Raw genomic sequence first — 5,448 nt, 5'->3', positions numbered from 1 at the left:
ATCCACTTAGACTTGACCTTAGTACAAGGAGATAGGAATGGATCGATTTGCATTCTTCTACATGATAACAACCAGTTGTGCCAGCACCATTTGTTGAAAATGCTGTCTTTCTTCCACTGGATGGTTTTAGCTCCCTTGTTGAAGATCAAGTGACCATAGGTGTGTGGGTTCATTTCTGGGTCTTCAATTCTATTCCATTGGTCTACTTGTCTGTCACTATACCAGTACCATGCAGTTTTTTATCACAATTGCTCTGTAGTAAAGCTTTAGGTCCGGCATGGTGATTCCACCAGAGGTTCTTTTATCCTTGAGAAGAGTTTTTGCTATCCTAGGTTTTTTGTTATTCCAGATGAATTTGCAGATTGCACTTTCTAATTCGTTGAAGAATTGAGTTGGGATTTTGATGGGGATTGCATTGAATCTGTAGATTGCTTTTGGCAAGATAGCCATTTTTACAATGTTGATCCTGCCAATCCATGAGCATGGGAGATCTTTCCATCTTCTGAGATCTTCTATAATTTCTTTCTTCAGAGACTTGAAGTTTTTATTATACAGATCTTTCACTTCCTTAGTTAGAGTCACTCCAAGATATTTTATATTATTTGTAACTATTGAGAAGGGTGTTGTTTCCCTAATTTCTTTCTCAACCTGTTTATTCTTTGTGTAGAGAAAGGCCATTGATTTGTTTGAGTTAATTTTATATCCAGCTACTTCACCGAAGCTGTTTATCAGGTTTAGGAGTTCTCTGGTGGAATTTTTAGGGTCACTTATATATACTATCATATCATCTACAAAAAGTGATATTTTGACTTCATCTTTTCCAATTTGTATCCCTTTGATCTCCTTTTGTTGTCGAATTGCTCTGGCTAGGACTTCAAGTACAATGTTGAATAGGTATGGAGAAAGTGGACAGCCTTGTCTAGTCCCTGATTTTAGAGGGATTGCTTCAAGCTTCTCACCATTTACTTTGATGTTGGCTACTGGTTTGCTGTAGATTGCTTTTATCATGTTTAGGTATGGGCCTTGAATTCCTGATCTTTCCAAGACTTTTATCATGAATGGGTGTTGGATCTTGTCAAATGCTTTTTCCGCATCTAACGAGATGACCATGTGGTTTTTGTCTTTGAGTTTGTTTATATACTGGATTACGTTGATGGATTTCCGTATATTGAACCATCCCTGCATCCCTGGGATGAAACCTACTTGGTCAGGATGGATGATTGTTTTGATGTGTTCTTGGATTCGGTTAGCAAGAACTTTATTGAGTATTTTTGCATCAATATTCATAAGGGATATTGGTCTGAAGTTTTCTATCTTTGTTGGGTCTTTTTGTGGTTTAGGTATTAGAGTAATTATGGCTTCATAGAAAAAATATGGAACGCTTCACGAATTTGCGTGTCATCCTTGCGCAGGGGCCATGCTAATCTTCTCTGTATCGTTCCAATTTTAGTATATGTGCTGCCGAATCAAGCACCAGACTTTGCTTTTGGAAGGTTTCATTGTTGTTTGTCTTTTGTTTTGCTGGGCACAGGATTCTAGCTGGAGAGCTTTTGGTTTAGGGTTTACTTTTGGTTGCTTGGGTGCTACAGGGTTTTATATAGGCCAGGCAGGCCTGTAAGTCCTTATTTAACCAAAGATGACCCTAAACTCTTGATTTCCCCTGACTCCACCTACCCTGCCAAGTGTTATTTACAGCCATTTGGCACCATGCTCAGCCTTGGATGTGGCTCTGTTTCTGTGTTTTATTCCTGTCCCAGTGGAAGGATTCTGCTTCGGTATCTCTTTCTTTAGATTCTTTCTAAGAAGCTATCATTCTTGTCTTCATTTCTCTCTGTATGAGGTATCTTCCTCCATGCTTTCAAATTGTTTATCTTTTACCACTCATTTTAACTAATTTAATCATCAGTACACTCCCTGTAAGATTTTGTTCTGTAGTCCTCCAGCAGTCATGGATGAACCAAGTGTACCTAAAAGGGGGCTGGAAATGAAAAGAGAAGAGGGGTGGATCAAGAGAAGATTGAAGCCAAGAAAAGGTTATGATCAGGGCTCCAAGTTTAATAGTCAGCACTTCTTTTCAATAGGGCAAGCCCACAGACCCATCCTTTGATTCAGCTGGATTATGTTACAAAGCAAGGTCAATTCTTCTAAATTCCTGTAGGAAGTTACAGGTGACTCCACCTGGGTCATTAAGGTTCATTGTGGCAAGCACTCAAGGTCTGTTCAGCCTACTCAAGGCTGGGGAAGGGCACATTTGTCTCTTAAAAATTTTTTACATACACACATACACAAACACACACGAGCACTCCATTGCACAAAGCCAGAAAAGTGTGCTTAATTACCTGGTACTGGGTGTGAGCTGCCCAACATGAAGGCCAGGAACTAAGTCCTGGTCTTGGGAAGATCAGCAAGCACTCCTAACCGCTGAGCCATTCTTCAACTGCCTCACCTTTCATATTTGGGGATTCATTGAACTTCTTGGGTGTGTAGACTTAAGGTTCTCATAACTGTGGCAAATTACATCTTCAGTTATTTTCTCTCTCTTCTTTCCTTTTTTGGGGGGTCAGGGGGAAGCAGATTCACAAGATTATTAAGCCCATGGCTGGCGAAAGCACAATGATTTCTCATTCTCACCTCTTTCTGTTCTAGGTATTATCTCTTTAGGGTACATACGGAGTAGCTTCAATTGCTATGCCATTTTATTAGTCAGGGTTCTCTAGAGGAACAAAACTGAATGAATGAATCTATGTATAGATATAGGAAGGGGTTTTATTAGAATGACTTATAGGCTGTCGTCCAATTAGTTCAATATTACTGGTTACCAACCAAAAGTCCAAGAATTGTCCATGAGGCTGGATGTCTCAGCTATCTTCAGCATACACTGGAATCCTGAAGAAGTTACCTCTAATAACACTGAATGAATGGAGTTGCAAGCCAGAGTGACACCATAGAGGCAAAGAGAGAGACTTCTGATCCCCACAGAGTTTATATAGACTGCCAGTAAAAGTTGTGACCCAGAATAAAAAAGAAGTGAATTAAAAGTGGGTCTTCCCACTTCAAATGATTTAATTAAGAAAAAGTTTCTCACAGGTATACTCAGGTTCTTAGATTTCATTCCAGATCTAGACAAGTTGACAACCAAGAATAAACTTCATAGACATCAAATTCACTAATCTTTTCTTCTGCAGTCTACAACCTATTCTTATTCCTGTTTTTTTTTCTCAGATAAGTGTTTCCTCTTCTGATATTCTATTTGAGTCTTCTTTATGTCTTTGATGCCATGTTCAATCCTTTCTGTACTTGCTTAACCTGGTAATCATGGTTATAATTCTCTCCCAACACTCTTATCTATGCATTGATTTATCATCATCACTATATCAGTTCATCTCTTTTTGACAAGTTTTTTTTCTATTCATTTTGGCTTGACATTCTTGTGCTTGTCAGATGCTAAATTTTGTGTAATTGGAAGCTATATTTTTGTAAATAATTTTAAGATCCCTTTGAGAAGCCATTAACTTAGGGAAATAGCTTGACTTCCCACACTTGGCTGTTGGGTTTGTTGCATGGGATCAGAGAAGCTATTAGTGGGTGCTGGTATTCTGACAAATCTATCTATCAGTGCGTGGTGGGTTGTGTGATTTTCTAGTTCAGTGGGAGAAACATGAACTATCTCCAGCTCCATTTGAACATCAAGAATTGTTTCCTCTACTTTTGGATAATTCTCTTCCAATCTCATTTTCTTTCTTGCTTATTGTTGTTTTGGGGTCCAGGAGTCACCTCACAAACCACAGGAACACTGACCTCAGTCAGACACGGTAAAAACCATGTTTTATCATGCATTGCTTCTTTTTAAGGTCTAGAACATATTGGTGTCCCAATTGATGTACATTCAAATTCCTTTCATTTTGTTTCCTACTTCTCTTCCACTCTCACTACAGATGACTCCCAGATATTTAGGTATCTTATATCTCAAAGTCCCTAAAAGTCAACAGAAAACTCTTACAGAGTATAAATACTTTCTGCAAAGTAGCACAATACAAATGAAGATTTAAAAAAATGAGTAGCTATTTTGTATAGCAATAATGAACTTGCCAAGAGAGATCATTCACAAAAGCTACAAAGCAATTAAAAAAGAAAAATAAACAAAAATATGTAGAAATAAATCTAACCAAGAAGGTGAAAGACATCTACAATGAAAACATTGAAACACTGAAGACAGATATTGAAAATGACACTAGGAGATGAATTCTGTATCCATGGGCTAACAGAATTCATATTGCAAAAATTACTGTATTGCAAAAGGTAAACTACATATTTAACACAATTAATCAACAGAATTCCAATTACTTTATATATGGAACCAAAAAACAAATAAATGAAACTATTAAAATTTGTATAGAAACACAAAAGGCTGTGAATAGACAAAGCAATCCTAAGGATAAAGTACAAAGATGGAATTACCAAAATGCCTAACAACAGCTGGGTGAAGCAGTGCGTGCTGTGCCTTTAATCCCAGCACTCAGGAAGCAGCAGCAGGCAGAGCTCTGTGTATAAGAGGTCAGCTTGATCTACACAGTGAGTTTCTGGCCAGCCAGAACTACAGAAGGAACAGAAGGAGGGAGGGAGGGAAGAGGGAAGGAGGAAGAGAGAGAGGAGGGAGGGAGGGAGAGAGAGGGAAGGAAGGAGAGAGAGGGAGAGAGAGAGAGAGAAAAAGAGAGAGAGAGAGAGAGAGAGAGAGAGAGAGAGAGAGAGAGAGAGAGAGAGAAACATAGTGAGATTCTGTTTTTTAAAAAGAAAACAAGAACTGATATTCAACTATATGGCAAAAACAAATACATGGACAAATGGTGTAGAATACAGGACCTAGAAAAACCCCCGAGGTAAAATCCTACACTGGAAAATGACAGTCCCTTTACAAATGGTTCTAGGAAACCAGATAGACACAAAAAGAGAGTTTATCTTACCCTGTAAAATGTTTTATTCAGAATGGATGAAAGACTTTGTTTTTCAACCTTTTAATTCTTTATTAAAGATTGTTTCATGAGGAAACAAAGTATTTTACAAGAGACAAGAAGGAACAAACCACTAAAAATGATTTGACATTGACTATGTCATTGATTCTTTCAATAAGAATAAGTGGATGCTCACAGTCATCTATTGGATGGAACACGGGGGCCCCACCCCCTTGGAGGAGCTAGAGAAAGTACCTAAGGAGCTGAAGGTGTCTGTACCCCTGTAGGTGGAACAACAATATGAACTAACCAGTACCCCCAGAGCTCATGTCTAGCTGCATATTGGGAAGAGAGGCCCCTAGGTCTTGCAAACTTTATATGCCCCAGTACAGAGGAATGCCAGGGCCAAGAAGTGGGAGTGGGTGGGTAGGGGAGCAGGGCAGGGGGAGGGTATAGGGAACTTTCGGGATAGCATTTGAAATATAAATAAAGAAAATAT

At 38.7% G+C, this 5,448-nt stretch overlaps 1 non-coding gene across 1 annotated transcript; it reads right to left on the bottom strand.

The window, feature by feature from the left end:
• Positions 1–1,367: 1,367 nt before the first annotated feature.
• Positions 1,368–1,474, bottom strand: LOC115032276 (U6 spliceosomal RNA). The gene has a single exon (XR_003837916.1). It is a non-coding gene; the product is annotated as a U6 spliceosomal RNA (small nuclear RNA).
• Positions 1,475–5,448: the final 3,974 nt, after the last annotated feature.

This window comes from Mus caroli, unplaced genomic scaffold, assembly GCF_978045245.1.
Source record: "Mus caroli unplaced genomic scaffold, Mus_caroli_1 scaffold_9, whole genome shotgun sequence".
In the NCBI taxonomy this organism is placed as follows: Eukaryota; Metazoa; Chordata; class Mammalia; order Rodentia; family Muridae; genus Mus; species Mus caroli.
This window is presented reverse-complemented; position numbering and strand designations above follow the sequence as displayed.